Source organism: Pinus tabuliformis, chromosome 5_2 (genome assembly GCF_031772625.1).
Source record: "Pinus tabuliformis cultivar Carrire ecotype Pingquan chromosome 5_2, CPIR1, whole genome shotgun sequence".
Taxonomy (NCBI): domain Eukaryota; kingdom Viridiplantae; phylum Streptophyta; class Pinopsida; order Pinales; family Pinaceae; genus Pinus; species Pinus tabuliformis.
In genome coordinates this window covers 703,034,797-703,057,080 of record NC_142306.1, presented here as the reverse complement: position 1 = coordinate 703,057,080, position 22,284 = coordinate 703,034,797, and the positions used below count along the sequence as shown (strand labels likewise).

Genomic DNA, 22,284 nt, shown 5'->3' with positions numbered 1-22,284 from the left:
CATTTATTGTCTCCGTATCCACCAGCCTCATGTCATTTAGGAAGTTCTGGAAGGCAATGGAGTCTCTGCCTAGTATTCTAGTCCCGCCTTTTTTCTGTAAGAGATCTGATCATATTAAAGTCCCCTCCCAGAATCCAGGGCATAACAGGATGTCTCTCTCTCAGCTCCTCCAGTGAGGTGAGAAGCCTGAGTTTGTCTTCAAGTTTTTGAGGACCATAGACATTTGTGATCATATAGAGTTCCTTGTCACCCAAAGGTTGGATAACCATCGAAAGGTAGTTCCTGGATGCTTCAGCATCCAGGATTCCAAATTTCTGGGGATTCCAAAGAGTGATAATCCCTCCTGCTATGTTGTTTGCTTTAACTTCTAGATACTCGTACTTAATAAGCCATTTTCTATGTATCTTTCTGATTTTGTCTATTGAACATTTTGTTTCTTGTATAAACACCATATTGGTTTTTCTTCTTTTATTCTATTGCTGAGATTCCTTTGTTTTATTTTACTTCCTAGACCCTTAATGTTCCAGGTTGTGAGCTTCATTATGAAAGGTTTGTAAATGAGTAACTAGTAAGATCTTTCATCTTGCCTGAGTTAATCATGAGTTTCCCACACTTTGTCAATAGCTCATTCTATCTCTTCCTTCCTCTTTTCCTGCCTGGGTTCTTGGAAGAGTGTCTTGATGTTACCTCCATTGGTTTTACCCCTCTATTTTCCTGGCTATCATGGTTCCTTTTGACTCCAGAACCCTTTGCTTGAGATCTCCAGAGGAAGAGTTGTTGCACTCTGTCAAACTCCTCTTGTGGTAGAGAATCAACACCTTTGGTGGTTCCCTGCTCCAGGAACTTTTCTAGATCAAGATTCTCCCTCTCAAGAATCTCCTGTAGTTCGTGGTCCTCCGTACCAACTTCACTTGGGGTCATCTCATGGTCCCTGCCAAGTTCCATAGTGCTTGGCAAATCCTCCTTTAGTTTGTTGTTCTCATGTATGTCCTCCATGCTATCATCTTTTTCCTTCTCTACAGGATTATCCTCTGGTGCCTGGTTCGTTCCATTGTTCCCACCTTCTTCTTCTAAAGTCTTGAAACTGTTATGACTTGGTTTCTTATCCTCGTTAGTTTTCTTTTGGTACTTTTTTCCTCCTTTCCCTTTGCCTCCCACCTTGGTAAAGCCTTCAGGATCTTTGCTTGTGTTGGTTTTCATATTGTCCTCCAGTTTGTTTAGTGGGCAGTCTCTGAAGAGGTGCCCGTGTTCATGACATTTACAACATCTAAATGAGACATGTTCATAGTCCACTGCCAGCACCCATTCTTCATCGTATACTTCTAGAATGATTTCGTCTGGAAGTGCTCCCGATAGGTCCATTTCTACACATATGCGGGCAAAGGAGGTATATTTACCTCGCAGAGTCGCATATGATATTTTTAAAAAATGACCTAATGTTAGTGTTGGTATCTTCATCCCTCCATCAATGATCAAAATTTCTCTTTTTGCATGCATATTAGGTGTCCCATCCGATCAATTGCATTCCATTAGGTCATGGATCAACTGATGGTAGTTGTTCATGTCAATTTCCCTCATGACATTCACCTGCTGGCCTGTTTTCACATTTTTTAGGTCATTTACTCTCAACTAGTTTCATTTCATTCATAAAGATCAGTTTTAGGGTTTTTGTCTCACTAGGTCTAGGGTTTGTCATCATAGTCATCCAAAACTCAATAAAAGGTCAACAAGCACATGAGGAGGTTTTATAAGTTCATAGAATCATAAATTCACTGATGATATGCTCAATAAATGGTTTTTACCTCAAAACTCTGTTTTGAGGCGAAAACGGAGTTTTTTGTTTTATGTACAAATTTCATGTAATTTCAAGTGTTTTCTATATGTAATAAGTTCAGCAGCTGCCCTTGGTCACCTTGCCAACTCCAGCCACTGTAAAAAACAAAAGCATCAATCCATCAGTCCATCAATTAATCAAGAAAAGTCACACTTCAAATGAAAAATAGAGTTTTTGAGCAAAAGTGACTATGACTTTATAAAAGTGGGTTTGAGATAAGGAAAAATTAAAAGGCATCCATATATAAAGTGAAATTATGCTATTCATCTATTTCATTGTGCAAGACATCCTTGAAGAGATAAAATCGCGATTTTGGAGGCAAATTGAGCAAAGGAAGGTTAAAACCCTGTTTTTTTAGCAAGTCTGCTTGGCGATGCGCATCAGAGGCTTGGCGCTGCGCATCAGACTGGCGCTACGCATCAACGGGTTTCAGCTAGTGTTAAATTACACGGGCGCTGCGCATCAGGAGGGCACTGCGCATTGGGCCCAGTGCACTGCGCATCAACCAAGAAAGTGCCAAAACCATTCCAAATCACCCAAAACTCTCAAAAACACTGCATTTCTCTCCTACAAGTAAGTTCTCATTGGTCTTGAGCTGAATTTGGTCTTCTACATGTTTTCTTCATGAGTTTTGCATCTTGAAAATCAAACCCTAGCTTGTCTTCATAAATTTCCATTTCATTGCAAAACTTTCACTCCATAGCAAAATCATCATCTTTTTCCCCTTTTCTATACTTCATTGCCCTAAATCAATCCATTAATTCCATTTTCCCTATCCCACTCCCCTAAGAAAACTCATTCCCTTCATCAAACCCTAAGTCCCTTCATAAAACCCTAATTTCCAAAACCTCTCCCTTCATTTCCCAACTCCATTTCACATTTGTAAAATCTCTTCATACTCATCTTCCTTGTCCTCATCCATTATCATTTTCCACCATATCATCATCACATCACTTCCCTAAGACAAGCACCATGACAAGAAACAATGAATCAAGTTATGAAGAAGAACACTTAGTGACAGCTCAAGGGAAAGAAATGTACAACATAGGAGACCTCACAAGGGTTGAAAAATTATTAGAGTGGAACCTATTAGCATGACTGAACTCCTTGCTTGCCCCCTTGCTAACACATGTTTCAGATATCAGTGTTTCTTTGAATTTTATGAGATGGTTGAGAGGGTTAAATACCATCATGAGTTAGCAAGGCAGTTTGTCATAAACATGGAGAATAATGTGGTGCACCTTGCTGGGATCAATTTCACTCTTTCACCAGCTATTATTACAGAAGCTACTAGAATACCAGATGTAGGGGAAAAGTGGAACAAAAGGTAGAATATCAGCAAGCAACATTATAAACCATATATCAAGGCCAAATATCATGGTAAACTTAGCAGGGTGTTTCCTTTCAAGTTCTTGGAGGACCGGTATGTTCCACTCATGAAACTTGTCATCAAATACTTCACATGTGAGGGTAGGTTCTCCAAACTCTATGCCTACCATATCAGATTACTTATGCATTTCACCAGGGTTAGAATGATGAGTATTCCATATTTCATATGTAAAAACATAGAGAGGATGACTGTGATTGCAAAAAGAAAACCATACCCATAGCAGCTCAATAGTATTTATCATTTTGCTGTCATCAAAATTATTGTTTTGCATCAGCTCACTCAGTTAGGAGTGTCATGGGAAACTTTCATTGCCCATGAAAGCTTCAAGGGGCCTCAAATATTTGCAGATCCTCAAGAGGAAGGTGAACCTTCCGGGCAACAAAAAGAGCCTGAAAGCAAAACTGAAGAGGCTCATATTCCTATGTTTGTAACTTATGAAAGAGGCACTAGGATGCTTTTTGCAGCTGCCAAATGAGTACTATCTCCACCAGGGGTGGAAGGGGTCTCGTTTTCTTCACCGAACCACAGGCAAATGCTATCTTCACCGGGGGTGAAAGGGGCTTTGCCTTCTTCTTCAGCTGAATAGGTACAGGGCAAGGACAAAGGAAAGCAACAGGTGCATGAAGAAGGCCCTACTGAAGGGCAAGATAGGGAATTTGTTTTGGTTGAGGAAGATGACACTGATTTGGGCTCTCAAAGCTCAAAACTTAAGGATATGATCATCAAAGAGAAGGAGGCTGAGCTCCAAGCCTTATCACTTGACCTTGAGAGGGCCAAATGGATCATTAACTTTCTTGAGCAAGAGAAAAAGAAATTGGAGGACAAACAAGCTATTATGGAGCTGCAAACAATTAGAGAAAATAGGCAAGTGGCAAAAAGAAGAAAAATCAAGATGACATCTCTTGAGAAAGAAATTGAGGCAGACCGAGAATCATGGTTGGAAAGGGTGAATATCCACCTTGAGAAGCTGCTTGATAAAGCTAACAAAGAGAATAAATTGCTGTGCCACATGGCTTATCATTACTTAGCTCGGAATAAAATTTGCAAGACAAGGATAAGCAGCCTAAAAGCTAAGTTAAAGAGAGCCTTAAGAACCAAAAAGCAACAAGATAAACTTAAAATTTTGGTTGAAGCTTCATTGGCTCAGCAAAGCAATTAGTAAGCTTGCCTCTTGCCAAATTTGAAGAGATTTTGGAAAAATTTTGTCATTTCACAATTTTGTAATTCAAAACACAGGAATTTTCAGCTGATGTACAACGCCACCGGTGCTGCACATTGAGTTGGCTAGGAATTTTGCAAAATGGCTTGCATTTTTGGATTCCTCATGGAAAAATAATGAAACCCATAAAGTTTCATAAGATTTGGAGGAGATTTGGGTCACCTGAAGGGCAAAAAATACCTAAAAATTTCCCTCTCTGCCACTTTTTGGACCCATAGGAACCAGTCTTGGGAGAAATGATTTTTGAAGGGGCAAATGGACTCCAAATCCAAAAATTCTAGTTGTCCTAGAAAGTAGACAGGTAGAGCTTTCCAACAAGCTATCTTGGGCCTGATTTGGTGAAGTGGAAGGCCTCCAAATTCAGCCTTGAAGTGGCATTGCGCATCAGGCTCAAGGCACTACGCATCAGGCAAATTTTTGCCAATTTTGCCTAAAAACTCATAATTTCGCCCAGTTTGACTATCCGTTGACTTTTTCTCTTTTCCTTAGTAAATTTATGATGGTAAATGATGTAATATGATGTAAATTTGATGAAAAATGACTTGAGGGGCTAGATACATCAGTTAGAGGTGGTTTGAGGTTGAATGAATCAGTTTCCATAGTTTTAGAGGCAAGCTGTTCCACTGCCTATTTTCTAGTTTCTAGTTTAGATGTTGTTGAGACAGCTCCTTGACTCATGGATTCGACCCCTGATGGCTATCATAGGTGGTTTGATGCCTATATTATGTACTTTCTTAGTCATTTGTAAAGGTTGGACTTTGGCAGAAGGTTGGACTCTTGTGGATGCTTTGAGCTTTAGTGTAAATCACTTCTGCAGTTTGGCAAGGAAATGAACCAGGGTTTTGCAACATTTTGTGGGATTCTTGTGGTAATGTGTCTTGGAATTGTTTATTCCTTTGTTATTTAGTGTTTCTCTTATGTGTATATGTGCCAGCATCTATTTCTTTCTTCATAACTAAATGAATCAAGAGAATTAGGTGGAATCCATTGATATTCAATGCTCTGCCTTGAGGATACATTTAGTTTTTAATGTTTTCTGCTGTTTGAAGAGGACTCATGAAATTTGCATGCCCTCTCCAACTCCTCACCAATCTTTAGACTTACCATCACACCCAATTCAAAGTGCCAAAACACCTACCTATCTCGCCCCACAGAAACTCCTGCAAATCTGAGTTGATTTCCCAGACCCAAAGCTGCCTTCCTCATTTGATCTAGCAACCAACCATCAAAATCAAACAAAATCCTCTAACCTAATATACCTAGCCTAAAATCAGCATTAATTTTCAGTCATCTCAAGCCCTAGTTGCCATATTCTAAGTGATATTGACGAGGAGAGAGCCCTCTCCCGACCTGGTAGGGCTAGCTACCAGGTTAAGCGTGGTTTGATGTTATCCTAGACCCGCCTTCATTCAACCTGAGGTAGATTTAGGCACTAACACCACACTCTGTCAGCAGCTCATTCTATGTCTTCCGTCCTCTTTTCCTACCTGGGTTTTTGGAAGAGTGTCTTGATGTTACCTCCATCGGTTTTACCCCTCTATTTTCCTGGCTATCATGGTTCCTTTTGACTCCAGAACCCTTTTCTTGAGATCTCCAGAGAAAGAGCTGTTGCACTCTGTCAAACTCTTCTTGTGGTAGAGAATCAACACCTTTGGTGGTCCCTTGCTCCAAGAACTTTTTTTAGATCAAGATTCTCCCTCTCAAGAATCTCCTGTAGTTCGTGGTCCTCTGTACCAGCTTCACTTGGGGTCATCTCATGGTCCCTGCCAAGTTCCATAGTGCTTGGCAAATCCTCCTTTAGTTTGTTGTTCTCATGTATGTCCTCCATGTTATCATCTTTTTCCTTCTCTGCATGATTACCCTCCGGTGCCTGGTTCGTTCCATTGTTCCCACCTTCTTCTTCTAAAGTCTTGAAACTGTTATGACTTGGTTTCTTATCTTCGTTAGTTTTCTTTTAGTACTTTTTTCCTCCTCTCCCTTTGCCTCCCACCTTGGTAAAGCCTTCAGGATCTTTGCCTGTCTTGGTTTTCATATTGTCCTCCAGTTTATTGAGTGGGCAGTCTCTGAAGAGGTGCCCGTGTTCATGACATTTACAACATTTGAATGGGACATGTTCATAGTCCACCACCCACACCTATTCTCATCATATACTTCTAGAATGATTTCGTCTGGAAGTTCTCCCGATAGGTCCATTTCTACACATATGCGGGCAAAGGAGGTATATTTATCTCGCAGAGTCACATATGATATTTTTTAAAAAAGACCTAATTTATTGCCTATGGCTTTTAAGGATTCTGGCAGCCAATAATCTAAAGGTATGGAGTAGAGTCTTATCCATACCGGTACCAATGTGAATGTTTCTCGTTCCAGACAAAATTCATCACCCATGGTCGCATGTAGAGGCCTGCAGCAGCAAAGAAATATGGTCCTCCTTCGAACACTCTGTCTTTATCCTCTAGGTTTGTGAAAACCACTGAAGAAACCCTTGGACCCAAGATGAAGGTTTATTTCTCCCTTTGGTTTCCAGTGGTTTCTTATCCATGTGTGCAAAGCCTTCTCCGTTGGCCATATTCCCATAAATTTGCATATAACTACGTATGTCGCCATGTGATCCCTGTGGACCTGTAGCGCTGGATCATTTAAGACAACCCAGGGTTTAATGTTTGACTTGGGTTTACAGAGTCCTGTCACAGTCTTGTGCTCAGTTCTTTGACTGTTGTCTCTTGTTCTCTTCTCTCTTCTGACTTCCTCGTGATTCTCTTCCTGTTCATGAGATTTGATGCTTTCCGACTTTTTTGTGCTTATCTTCTCCGTTTCTGCCTCCATTGGTTTCTTGAATCGATTCAAACCAACCTCCTTGCTTCTGTTCGTAACTACATGACTGTAGGAGGGAGTGGAGCTCCCCCCTCCTTGCCCCTCCATTGTTACCAGCTCGCACCCGTCGCTCCCTATTCAAAACCCTCGTTTTTCTTCCCTTCTTCCTCATTAGTCTCAACTTAATCTTTGTTCTTCCTTATTTGTTCTCTTAATATTACTTAATCTCTATTGGATATATATGTTCTTTTCTTTACCCTAATCCATGCTCCTCAATTAAATGCGATTTGTAAATGGCAATGCACTTTTCTCTTCCTTAGTATTTGCTTATTAGTGAAATGGAAATGGATAGCTATGTGCTTTTATCTTCTTTAATGTGGAATTAATGGAGAGTTACTGCTTTCTTCTTCCTTAGTCTCTCCTCATTTGTGACATAAAATGGAAAATTCTACCTATGTACCTTTTTCTTATGTTTATGAGTGAAATGGAAATTGATAGCTTATACATGCTTTGTTCTAACTTATTAGTCTCAGCTCACACTGAAATCCAAATGGATAGCTATGTGATTTGTTCTTCCTTATTAGTCTCTACATAATCTCTATTCTTCCTTATTTGTGTGCTATTATTACTTAATCTCTATTGGATAGATATGTGCCTTGTTGTACCCTAATCCATGCTCCTCAATTAAATGTAATTTATAGATGGAAATGTGCTTTTCTCTTCCTTAGTATTTTCTTATTAGTGAAATGGAAATGGATATCAATGTGCTTTGTTCATTCTTAATATTTTCTCATTGGTGAAATAGAAATGGATAGCTATGTGCTTTTCTCTTATTTAGTGTGGAATTATGGATAGTTATTGCATTCTTCTTCCTTTGCCTCTCCTCATTTGTGACCTGAAATGGAAAATTTTACCTAAGTGCCTTTCTTCTGCGCTTGTCTCTCCTCATTTTTGACATGAAATGGAAAATGATACTTATGTGCTTTCTTCTTCCTTACTATTATGTTTATGAGTGAAATGTAAATTGATAGATACTTGCTTTGTTATAACTTATTAGTCTTAGTGGAAATTGAAATCCAAATGGATATCTATGTGATTTTTTCTTCCTTATCAATCTCTACATGATCTTCGTTCTTCCTTATTAATTTGTGCTCTGTTATTACTTAATATTTGTTGGATAGCCCTAATACATGATCCTCAATTAAATGTGATTTATAGATGGCAATGTGTTTTTGTCTTCCTTAGTCTTTTCTTATTAGTGAAATGGAAATGGATATCAATGTGCTTTGTTATTTCTTTACAGTTAACACTACAACAAAATAGGAAATTTGCATTGGATTTAGCGTTATATTTTAGTGCATTTTTTTTACAATTGGGATCAGCAACCTGACGCTAAATATGGCTATATTGTACATTTTTTAAAGCGTCCTTTTTTGCACCTGATTTTGCATACTTTTTAACGCTAGATTTTGTATCCTTTTTTACACTAGATTATGCATCATTTTTTGCGTCAAATTTTACACCAAGATTTGCATCTGATTTTATGATAGGTTTTGCTTCTAGTTTTGTGCCATTTTTTGCATCTATTTTTCATCGTTTTTTGCTTCCTATTTTGTGCCATTCTTTGCTTCTATTTTTGTGCCATCATTTGCATCAAGTTTACACCATATTTTACATCCAATTTATTGCCTTTCTTTTGCATGCATTTTGTGCTAGTTTTTGCATCTAGCCTTATGTCAAGTTTTGCATCTAGTCTTACACAAGTTTTTGCTTCTAATTTTGTACCTATTTTTTCATCTAGTTTTGCATTAGCTTTGGTGGCTATCTTTGGACCATATGTTGAATTTGATTTAGCACCAAAATTTGCATCCATTTTTGTGCCCATTTTTGCATTTTTTTGTGGACCATTTTTTTTTTTCTCAGTAATACTATCTACTTTATATTAATATATACAGGTAAAATTTACATCCATAAAGACTGTCTGCCTAGGGCCAACTGTGGCTTCATGGGGGACTTGAACCTTTTCAAACATTTGCCTCTCAGGGCTACAAATCCAAGTAAGTTCAGCATTCAAAACCCAGTGATGATTCAGAGAAGCAACAAAATTGCCCACGCAGGGGCGAGCCACAAAAAACATACTGTCCCGAAGGACCTTAGACTCCCAGCGCGTTACCAAGAACAGACAAAGACCATACGCTATCTTTAGACAAATACCAGACATCTGACTCCAACCTAACAAGACTATAATGACCATAGCCACGACCCAGATCATAGAGTAAACAAACCAAAATGAAGAACGAAAGCCGATAGACCAACAAGACCCCGTACCCAATCTGTGCGAAGGAGTGCCTTACGAAAGAGAGCCGCTGCGCGTTAATCCTCTGGTGCTTCTTCCAGTATTCTGCACCAACCTTGCCCTTCAGGAATTCCCTCCCACATCGCCATGGGGTCCTGTGAGGAGGCTGGCTTCTCTTCTTTACAAGCGCGGGAGGGGGCTGGCTTCTCCTCTGAATTCGATGGCTCCCCCATTGGGCGTTTCCCCTTGTCAATGAATGAGCGAATTTCAACAGGTGCTTGTGACGGTCCATCCTCATTGTTCTCCGGAATTTTGGTGAAAAGCACAGAAACATGTGCATTGATTCCTGCATTGTCCCTGGAGCTACCCAGGGTGAAGATAACTGAACCAAATGCTGGGAGCATGGGTACTCCATCAGAAGAACCTCCAACTTCCATGAACTGGCTAGAGGGAATTGGGGTGGCTCCTGCTCTCCTGTAGCAGTAGCAGCAGCAGCAGTGATGATGGGCATCTGCTGCAGGAGAGCGAGAGGAGTTCCTACGCCCTGAACCTCTTCTGCAAGGCTGTCTCTCTCGCAGCCGAGCCATGGGATCTTCAGATTTCTTGCCCTGTTCCAAAGCCCAGGAGGCCAGGTCGCTGTTGCATTCCCTCCCTGGAACTTGTCGTCCCTTGAATGAATCAAACCAGAGCTCGACTGAGCCAAAACAAAAACCAGGAAAATCAAGCAAGGTGCGGACCACGTCCGAGCTTTCAGCCACCAAATAGCAGCGTTGATACCCAACGCTCTGAGATTCGTCCTCGACATTCTGAACCGCTCTTTCCAACATTCCCTCCTCCTTAACCTCTTTGCCATTCTCTCGGAACTTACCCGCATTGAATGCGCGCAGCTGAAGTGCTATCGCCTCCCTCCTCTCCATTAAGACGTCCCTTGTGCCTTCCCCCACTTGTAGTCTCGACGACGTGGTGAAATGAAGGAGCCGTCCCTTCACATGGCAGCCCGTGTCTAACATGTGGCGTGCCATTTGCTTCATTAAAGACACCCGCATCCGGGGTTGTGGACCATTTTTTACCTCAACTTTTACATTTGATTTGTCTCTGCTTTTTGCATCCCATTTTAAACCACATTTTGCATTATTTGTTGCATCCAATTTTGCATTGTTTTTAACACCATTTATTGCATCCAATTTTACATCCTTTTAGCATCAAAATTTGCATCTATATTTGCATTCTATGTTAAGCCATGTGTTGTGTCCACCTTTGCATCCCATTTTGTGTCTAATGTTACATTTAATTTTGAGCCATTTTTTACATCCACTTTTGCATTTGTTTTTGCAAAAAGTTTTGCATCACTTTTTGCATTCAACATTGCATCTCCATTTACATCCCATTTTTGCACCATTTTTTTTGTCTCTACTTATGTGTCAAATGTTGCACCATTATTTACGTCCATTTTTTCATCCAATTTTGCATTATTTTTGGTCTCTATAATACTAAAAAATGGCTAATTAGTTATTAAAAAAACAACTAAAATTTGCATATAAATGACCATTAGTGGCTAATTTATAGTATCTTATTACGCGACCAACTTTTAGTCATATTTAGCTTAATCATTAATTGGTTGTCTCAATTTTATCATCTGGTAGTATATTTAGTCATAAATTTAATCATTAAATTAGTCATTGATTTAGTCATTAATTGTCACAATTAATGACCAAATACACAAAAAAATATACTACTACATGATCACCCCAGAAAACCAATTAATGACTAAAGAAATATGACCAAAATATTGGTCACGTTATAAGATACTATAAATTAGCTACTATTAGTCATATATATGCAAATTTTAGTCATCATTTGAAACTAATTAATAACCAAAGAAACATGACTAAATTTTGGTTGTGTTATATGATACTGTAAATTAGCTACTAATAGTCACATATATGTAAATTTTAGTCGTCATTTGTAATCACAAATTTATCATTTACAAAAACCATTTATCTTTTTTTGGTAGTTTCATATTCATTATATAAATGGTTGATTTGGTAGTTTATATTCATTTAATTTAATTTCATTAATAATCATTATAAATGACTAATTTAATCGTTGTATATTCATTTTATTTGTGTTCATGATTAATCAATATAAATTACTAATTTAATAATTTTAGATTGATTTATGTGCTCATTATTAATCAACATAAATTAATTAATATGATTTTTCGACTAAATTAAAAACAATTCCATACCATGTGCATGTTCATCTAATATGAAAATACAAAGTTACATATGTTAATCACAATACTAAATAATAACTAGTACAACTATAAATAATTTAAACCACATAAATTATATTATATGAAGTGTCAAGTATTACAATATGAGTTTTCAACTTAATATTGGTTGGACTACAATTTACACGTGAAATATTGTTTCATCACTTCAAAACATTATCAATATGTTTCCAAGGCATTGCAGGTGAATTTACCAACTCTAAAAACTTGACCATCATTTTGTATGTGTGTGTCTCATACAAGATATTGGCTTTAAGGGTATCACTAGACTGGTTCTCATCTCTCTCTCTTTCTGCATTTTTCACTCTAGTGTTATTGTTCTCCTCTTTCTTCAATTCCTTCTTCAAGGAAACATATACATCATCGCCCATGGAACTTTGATACCCATGGAAGGTCATTTTCCTCCTTCAAGTCAAATGATACATCGTCACTGTTACCAAAAGACATGACAAAAAAGAAAAGTTCAATTACTTTCCATCCATCCAATAGAGCCTGATTTCAAATGAATTCAAACCCATAGTTGTATGCTTAAATTTAAATTTTAGAATTGCCTCCCAGTCCTAAATAAGGAACCTTAATTTCATATCATCTTTACAAATTTCCTGAACACCACAATATTCATCCACTTGTATAACATTCCAACTCAATTGAGCCAATGTAGCAACATGGAATCAATACACCCACAACAATCCGAAATCAAACACCAAAGTAAGTTAGGCAGTTATGTTAATTTGATGGAAAGTATGGCCATATTCATATGATGGTAATTGTTTCTCCCTATTTATTTTAGGAAATCTCCATGTGTATTAAAAAAATATGGAATAACATTGTCCATTAATTAAATGGCCTCTCTTATCTATAGAAACTAATTGGAGACTTAGTTGCATGCATGCTTATATTTGCATTCATAATGATTCTTCATGAGTGGACATTTAGATGTTGCAAGAAAAACTATAGAATCCTATGCTATTGATTACTGATTACTTACAATATTCATCTTATTTTGCGTTGTTTACATATATAAGTCTTTCTTTGCAAACAATATGTCTTTAACATGCATTTACTTCAATCCTAAATTGTTGAAAACTATAATAATTTGGATATTCTTTTGAGATTTTTATAGAACAATTGTTGCTTGCGCTTACTTATAGACACTTAAGGTATGAGGTGTGAATTTAAAGATGAGATTCACCATACCCATCCAATGAAATGCAAATAAATGAAATTTATTGAACACGTGACATTTACAACAATCACTAGTTCTAAACATTGTGTAAGAGAAGGATTAAAGCATTGATTGCCTTGGAAAGTTGAGTTGTAAATTTTGCAAATGGCATCTCAATCCCGGTTCAGAAAGAAGTATCCGACATGCACCAAGCTTACAAATACTAAGTCAAGGTGAAAATTTTAGATATAAATTATGATGTCTAACATAGTGTAAATATTTTCAGATTACATCTAATGTCATGCAAAATGAGTGTTACTTGTTAACAACCTTCTAAATATTTAGTTATATTTATATAGCCAGTATGATGTTGAAAAAGATGAAAAAAACGACAAGATCAACTAACCCAACATAAAAATTTGTGTCCCTGCAATCATGGCACTGCTATCCATTGTTTCTGTAAAGGAAAGAAATGGGTATTGCAAGCTGCAAAAATACAAAATATCCATGTTGTAGTTAAGGTTTTAGTTTCTAAACTAGACAAGGGGAAACAATATTGTGCCAAAATAATCTGGTCATTGGTAGATCATTAAAGAAACATTTTCAAAAGTCGTTTTTGACATTCTTGTTTTTCATTTTTCATACATCATTACTACCAAAAAAAAATTGCTAGTCTTGAGCATCTCCTCATCATATGGGTAGTAGTATAAACCAAGCATTAACATTGATTTCATGCTTATAAATAAGAAAATGCATTTGGAAAAGTTGACACGTTTACAACACATTTAATTATTATACAAAATTTATTAACAAAAGCGAACCAATATACTTGAATATGAGGAGCTTGGAACATTTCATGTATTGCAGCTTCAACATCTTTCATACCTACCAAAATTTTAACTGTATCCGAGGCATTATAATGATCCGTGTTAATCATAACCTAAGATTGTTTTCCATAAAAAAAAATTAATAAGATGTAGGCATAACATGCTTTATTGTGTTTCTTAAGTAAAGTGAGTTGTGTTAATGAAATAAGGTAAGCAAATAAAGCCTTAATATTTATTGTTAGCTGCTAATTTTAGCATTAGATTCATTCGTGGCATTATCAAGAGAGGTGGATTGTTTTAGTCTAAACTCTACAAGTTTTGTAGCACGTCTACATTGCTCCAATGCTTGACCAATATCCCCAGACACTGCTACAACCTATAATACATTATTTCCATCATTTTGGTTTATTAAGACAACAATTATGACACCTTTGCAATAAAATGCTATGCATTTTTCACTTTCTCGCCTCTATATTAGATAAATTAATGTGACATTGCAAAATACTGGCAAAGCTCTTGCAACTTTTTCATAATCCACATATCTTCCATGATGCAAACTCAATAGTATTTTTTTCAAATGCATCAATTCCATTAAGATGATTGGAAATTATTTCTTGTAGTTGCTAATGAGAAAAAGGGCCAAATCACAACCTTTGCATTCCCATGCGACTTTCTATACATGGAAGCAACTTCTTTAGTAGATCCATTGTATTTGATATACCTATTAAATCCAAATGTAAGATGTGTGAGCAATCTAAACATCAGATAATCACTTGGCTTCGTTTCTTCTTAGGAATAAAGATCATAAATAGATAATTGTTTACCTATAACTACCAACCGTGACCAAGCTCTGGTGGGCCAATCAAATATGTTGTATAGAACCTACAGGCCAATATACAAGACATTAAAAGGTTGTTATCCCATCCCTAATCTCCAATGTATAGCAAGCAGTTCATAATCTCAGATGAATATGTGGGTGTCCATGGTTTGCATATTCAAAAGGTTTCTTCATATTTTTCAATTTCCTATTCTGGTTTGCTTCTATATCTACATAAACATATGAAGGGAAAATACAAAAGTATTACTGATTGATTTCGAGTTACAAGGAGGTCAAATTCATCTACAAGAAGAACACACTGTTGATTATTATATTTTCTTGTGTGTTTTGATTATGAAAAGCACTGATTTAACAAATGAAGCACTTTTTTCTAGCCTACCCAATGTCTAGTCGATGCCTTATAAAGGACCTAGAAAAGAAGATCACTAAGAAAATGAGAGAATGTAGATATATATAACCTTATTTTGGTATTAAATATTTATATAGACACAAGAACATTATCTTGTAGATATTCTCTGGTTAGGCAAGTTTCAACCCATTGATCTCCACAAATCGATAGGGCTGAACAATTCCAACATCAACTTTAGCCTGTAGATTCTTCATGACTGTAAGAACAGTTGCAGTCTAAACATCATGGTCCATATCTATCAGCATGACTAGTTATATGATCTGTTGCAATAAAATTAGCAAAATATCAAGGGATAGATAAACAAGAAGGAAAGCATATTTTAGAAGTGGATATTTGGAGTCCAAAGCCATTCCTCATTTTTAGATTTTAAGACCTTTGAACAAATTAAACTACAATCTGTTCATAGTGGATAAACTTGCCTTGTTAGTCCCTGGCACTCCATGTATATGAAGACACATAATTAGACATTGGTTGCCTGTAGCTAGTGCTCTTGTGACAAATCAAGTTATCTCATCTATTTCTCTATTTGTGACAAAAGAAACAAGTTACTAATGAATAATAAAGCAAACAAATTATCTACTAGAAATTCACTTCATGGTTACAGTTCAACATCATAGCTGCAATGAAAATTGATTCTTCCAGCAAGCATACAAACTTGTTTTTGCAAGACAATGATCCAGGAGAGGAAAATAACTTAAGAGTTGCCTTTGCTTTGTCAAGACCAGTCTTCCTCTGATGTCTTACATTTGGAATATTTTTTGTGCTCACTTTTTCTAGTCAAACAATATGCCCCCTGTAACATTTTATGTTTACAGAACATCAAGACTATATAAAAATGAAAATAATATCTATGTAGTAAAATGCTAGAGGATAGGTTGTACCACAACCTTTGCAGAAAGAGGATCTTTTTAGCTACATGGATTCTTGTTTGTGGATCTATTTTTGACATGATTATATTCATGCACTTCATCCTCATCATCCTCAGAATGCTCACTAGAATCCCAATCATTCTCACTAACTGAAACATTCTATTGCTTTACAACAAGAGTTAAGTTCACATCACCAAACTTTTACTTAATGATAACAAATCAACATAGCTATGTTATCAGTTCATCAATGCAACAATAAAACAAAAATGACTATTCTAGATAGTTCAGTGAATTTAACCTCTTTTTCATCATCTGCATCTACCAAGTGCTTGAAAGTGTGACAATGAATATCATACTCATACTCATACTCAGGAAAAGAATACATCATCTCCCTCAATAGCTTTCTCAAATTCTTTGGGACCCTTCACATAACAATGTCTCAAGATGGAATCCATCTTCACATACAAGATTCAACATTTTTCTAGAAACTTATTTAAAGAGTAACAAGAAAAATAATAATGGATAGAACTCACAACAAAAATAAATCCTCCAATAAGAAACTTTATAATAAAAATCAATAGCTACAGATGAAATAAGAGAGAAAATAGGTTGCATTCTAAACAAATGCAATTCAATAAGGTTTAATAAATAGGCATAACTTTTTCCTGAAGAGACAACAAAAGCTTTGGATATCAAACCTACAGTGTAAAGAATCAATAGGCTAAAAGTGACCCTAGTTCCATAACCACATAACTGATGAATATAGAGTTATGAGACAAGATAAAGGCCATATTTAAGAGATTCCAATCTCTTCTATCTATTTGTAAAGACCTAAAATTTTCAAGACTTCCATTAAAAATAGTCCCAAATGACATGTTTGTATGCAAGTCAAACTAAATATGTTGTTACCACAAGGTTCAAGGACAATGGGACAGGACAATATTCCTGTGTTGTCATATGCTACTCTAAATATCTTATTACTACAAGGTGACAGGACAAGGTTCCTATGTAGTCAGACACTACCTTAAATATCATGTTACCAAAGGGTTCAAGGACAAGAGTCCTGTGCAGCTAGATGCTACCCCAAAATTTTGAAGGATGTGCAACATGAGGATGTTGACATAAAATATTAATTGATATAAATATTAATTTTTAACAATATAAGAAATAAGATGAAATCACATATACAATAAGCATAACAAAGAGTTACTATACATGTACCATAGTGCATGAATGATCAATTTTCTCATAGTAAATGAAAATACAAATACAATAGAAACATTAGACAAATCATACACAAATAGAATCATAATTCATCCTACACACAACAATGTCAAATTTAACTTTACTATGTTGATAAATTATAGTATTGAAGCATGACTGCAAAATGTTCAAAATGTACATCAAAGAACATCTATTCTACACTCTTCCTCAAGGTGTTCCAAAGATACATGGGATTCATCAACTTCCCCATTATCATTATCACTATTATCCCCCTCTTGAATAGGCATCCAATGGCACACCAACCAATTTTGATTATCCATTTGTAAGATCCTACTCGTTAACCTATGAAGTAGCCTATAGAACCACACCCGTGCTTTCCTAATCCTTACAGGTACTCCAATCACATTTGTCCAAAGATAAAGCCTATTATGCATGCATTCCACCTTCTCCTCACTTAGAGGTATATATGTCCCTCTCAAAAAAGTGGATTGAGTGTAGATGGATCAATTCTTCTTGGTAAATGAGGAATTCACGACCCATGATAGTGGTCAAATAACAATTTGACAAATCACTTGAGGTTAATTTGCAAGTTGTTGCCACCATCCATTGGGTTTTTCCTAGCTAGTTAGCACATACTCCCTTATCTTTTCTGTTGATGGAATGTCTAAGCTTAGTAAAATATAGGCAAATTTTAGATTATTCTTTCCTCTTCTAGAATACATCTTTGAGATGTAATTTATAGTCCCTCCACCTCATGGTCATCTTCAACTTTCTCTCTACTAGACCTTTAAAAACACCATTTTGGATTGAGTGTGCCCATGTGAAGAGGAGTATTCAAATTAAGCTACCTTTCTATGTAATGTCTGATTTGTCCAGAGAAACCAAAGTAAGAACCCTCTAAGGATATAAATTTTTTTCCCTATCATGTCATTACTCACCTTATAAATCTTCTACAAGAGTAGGAACTTGAACACAAATTTGTAACATGGCAACACGCGTCCCTAAAAACTGTGCGACCTGTTGTTGGTGCTGGACCCACCAACATGTCAGGGGATCTCCCCGTTAAGAAGTCCCAATTAGACCTCAGACTGTTTGGTGTAGGAGTCCCAACAGTGGGTCATACGATAATGCCTTGACCGCATTTTCGCATAGAGGCAAGTAAGATAACTCTGTTGGTAGCAAGGATGAGACAACTGTAGTGATCCAAGGAAAGTGCATGAGAATATCTAACACACTGGGGTTGAGATGAGTGAGCCCCTTGGAAACCTGTAATAGTACTCAGCTTGGAAGGGAACACACAAGCAAAGATGCATCACAAGCTGGAAAGCAAGTTAGGGAGCAATCCAAAGTGATGGTTAAACCAACAACACATTTTAGAAAGATTCATACATAATTATAATGAATAGTCCATACATGCATGTGTCAGAAAACAATACATATATCATTTAGAGTAAACCAGATAGCATAGAATACAATACAACATATGCATGAAACATGTTGGCTCTGTTATATTAAGAAGTGTAAGTTCCAGTCATACAATACATTCATGTCCAACCACTAGTTCCAATAGTGGAATGTTATAGCCACAACTTCCTGCTCTTCCAAAGAGATGTACTAGCTCTACATAGTGGAGAAGCTAAGGCTCATTACAATACTGTCCAAGATCTCTCTAAGATAGTCTTATCAGAAGCTTGGCTAACCAAAAGCCCTTACAATGAGTTATGAGGGACTATTTATAGCAAAGGGTGGGGTGACCCTTGACATTCCCCTTTGTGATAGTTCATCTACCCTCATGACTCTTCATCTACCCTATGACTGTTACATCCAACTATCGACACTTGACTTACACTTGACAAGATTACATTACAATGCACATGTACCCATGTGAGACAAAATGGCTTGAGCAAGCCATGAAAGACATCACTGAAACTTGGTCCATTATGGTGAAACCAACTCTTAGACATGCTTGTGATGGTGAAGGTGGTGAGCTAAGGCCAAGCTTGGTTGTCCGTGATGGTGTGCATGCACTCCATGGTGACATCTTGTTGAAGCGAACTCTTGCCTCCGTTGTCCAGGTGCATTGGTATGGATCCTCCATCAAACTCGCCTGATAACATGCGCATGGTCTTCTTGGGTGCGGTCGAACTGACAACACACTGATGCATAATGTTCATGCTAATCTTCCAGTGTGTGCTAGTGGTCATGCGCATCAACTATCAACTACATGCTCAGTTCTAGTCGAACTTGATTCTTGTCTTTGCCTTGGTGAGTGTGCTGAATGGGTGGGATCGCATGTGTGCGCATAATGACATGCATGTTGCTGGATTCCCTTGCATGTGATCAACAACACTTCTCACCTTGATTGCTCCGTGCCAACTGTTGGGATGGATCTATAACTTGTATGGGTGTAGTTTCATTTGCGAGTGCATGTTGCGCCCCCTGCTATTCATGTTCCTGCTACAACTCATTCGCTTGTCTGTGCAGCTCATGTTCTTCCTTGAGTTTCTGCTTCAACACATGCAAATACTTCTTTGTTCCATTCTCTTTCTTCGCGCAATCTTCATGTCTCACTGTCACCTCATATCTTGAGTCTTCAAAGTTGGTTTCATCATCGGTGGATCTGCTTGAGCTTGCAACTTTATTCCGCCTCTGTGTTGTCAAAAACCTTCCTCTTGCATTCATTGCATCCGGTATGCTGCCTTCAGTTGCTATTCATGATGCTGCTCGCTATGATGCTGCTGCCGTCATATCTTGATGTACTTGTCTACGAACAACTTGATGTCTTCGTGGGTAGGAAAGTCCATAGACATTGATCGACTGCATCCCCAAGTGTGCTTTGAACGGTGTCTTCGACTTTGGTCTCCTGGAAACCATTGTACATGTGCTTCTGAGAGGCAGATGAACACCTGCGATACCTGGAGACATGGAAAAACTCATGACAAGCAATCTGTCAGTCGAAAACCAAAATGGACTTGAGAACTGACTTGCAACATACCTGTGTGACTGATCATGAACGTCCCGCAATTTCGGCCAAGAGGTCGGGAGACTGAGTGCCAAAACTATGCAAGGCATAGTCTGGGCTTTTGGGAGGCTGACTGACTGCTAGAACTACGCAATGCACAGTCCAATCTGGCTGTTGACTACTAGAATTGTGCAATCTCAATTGGAAATGGTTGCGGGCTTAGTGACTACATTGCGCAATTTTTTGGGCCAATAGTCACTATCCCTCAGATTTGCGTAAAGCAAGCTTGGAGAACAGCTCCTGGGCAGAAATGCGCATTTTTGGAGAGGAAGGCAAAGCCTTCCTTCTCCGGATTGTGCAATACGGTCTCGGTGAGGCAGAGTCCAGGTCAAGACTGCCCAGACTCGCCGACGGGCAACTGAAAGCGAATGTGAATGCGAATGTATGGTGATAATGAGTGTAAGCATAAGTGAATGATCATGCATGCAAACGATGAATGACAGATTTAGAAAATGAAACAACATGCATGTGGGTGAGGCAAATCACCGAATCAACGACCGTTCGTGAAAAATAGTTTCATGCATGCGAAAACATTGAGATGATAATGAAAATTGAAACGATGCTAGTGCAAGCTAGTATGTATCAAAACGACAAGAAGTAATCACTGAAATCAAGCAGACAACGTTCATACGAAGCGAAACACAAAAAGCTGCAGAAATGCAACACAAGACACGGAAAGTGGGCTTACCCCAAAATAGTTGAGCTAAATGTGCTGACAGCTCCTAGATGTGATGTCAGATGTCAAATCTGCAAGGTTGATGTGAGGAATGAGCTCTGCAGCATTTGGTTGATGAGTTTTGATAAAATCGAGGTTGTGACGTGCTTGCCACAAATCTAGGGAAAGTGACACTTGGTGGGAGGTTTATGAAATGATCCTTGCATGTAACCTCCAACTGCCAAAAATAGATCCCTGAAACAAGGGATGCCTTGGGAGAAGCAGCCCATGCATGCAAGTGTATTTCGCTCAGTCCCAGAGGGAGTCAATAAACTCAGTTGCACATGCAAGAGGTTTCTCAACTGCTGGGAGAAAATGCACATTTATGGATGGGAGTTGGGCTGGTTGCTTAGAAGACTTGTGAAATTTCTGGGCAGAGCAGCTGAATGCTTCCCAGATTTGCGCAAATTCTAGGTTGAGTAGCCCAGCTAGGAAGGATTGCACAATTTTCTGGGTGAATCTTGCTCAGTAGAATTGCACAATTCTAGGGCCCAACAGGCTTCCATTCAGGATTGCGCAATTTCTAGAGGGAAGGCTAGTTGCCCTCTAGATTTGCACAAATTCTTGAAGGAGATGCTCAGCCTGCTACTAGACCAAGTCTGAATGAACAACCTATGAGGGGAATGCATCAAGGTTTGATCAACAGGTTGTCTTTCTGCAATAAAATCACTGGAGCTTGTGTACTTGATGAAGCAAGACATGCTGTTGTGAAGGTTGGTAGGGAGGCTCCAAAACGAAGCTAAGGAAAAATTTTGGAGGGTGGTTATAGCCGCTACAACACTTGGCGACACATTGGTAGAACTCCAGCTCTCTGAATGGACCTTGTTCGTGAAAAGCAAGTCTAACACCTCCGGAAGTATTGTTCAATTCTCAGTTTGTCTTGGTTTCACACTAGCTTGATTGTAAGATGTAGCATCCGCCTAGCTCTGGGTCGATTGACACACATTCCAAGCCAAGTCAACACAGTTGTTTCGATTGGGGTTGAGGTGTATATTGATGCACAAGCATTATAGTCGTCAAAGTCTTAGTTTCATCTCTGGTGTTGCTCCGTTGCCAGAAGGCCTAGACAGTACCCCGACGGAGTCACATAGGAACACAAGCATGGCTCCGCTACCAACGAGCCTAGTTAGTACCCCAGTGGAGTTACTTGCATCACCTCTCTGTGCAAGAAGCATTTCTCTTCTTTCACCTTATTCATTTTGAAATTTTTTGACTTTTTCATTTTTTTCATTTTTTCATAACTGTGCATAGTACTTATTCATTTCATAGGCAGAAGATGGATCCCGACTTATTGAGAGTAGAAGAGGTTGTTCCAACAAAGAAGTAGTTTATTATACCTCTGATGTGCCTATTAAGGTTTCCCCCCTCA

The 22,284-nt window shown here is 37.9% G+C and overlaps 1 non-coding gene and 2 pseudogenes across 1 annotated transcript; all 3 read right to left on the bottom strand.

The window, feature by feature from the left end:
- The window catches only part of LOC149161084 (origin of replication complex subunit 1-like), a 29,064-nt pseudogene extending 21,699 nt beyond the window's left edge, over positions 1–7,365 (bottom strand).
- A 6,711-nt stretch (positions 7,366–14,076) lies between these two features.
- LOC149161082 (origin of replication complex subunit 1-like) lies at positions 14,077–16,409 on the bottom strand (annotated as a pseudogene).
- LOC149161083 (small nucleolar RNA snoR28) lies at positions 16,269–16,349 on the bottom strand. The gene has a single exon (XR_016262167.1). It is a non-coding gene; the product is annotated as a small nucleolar RNA snoR28 (small nucleolar RNA).
- Positions 16,410–22,284: the final 5,875 nt, after the last annotated feature.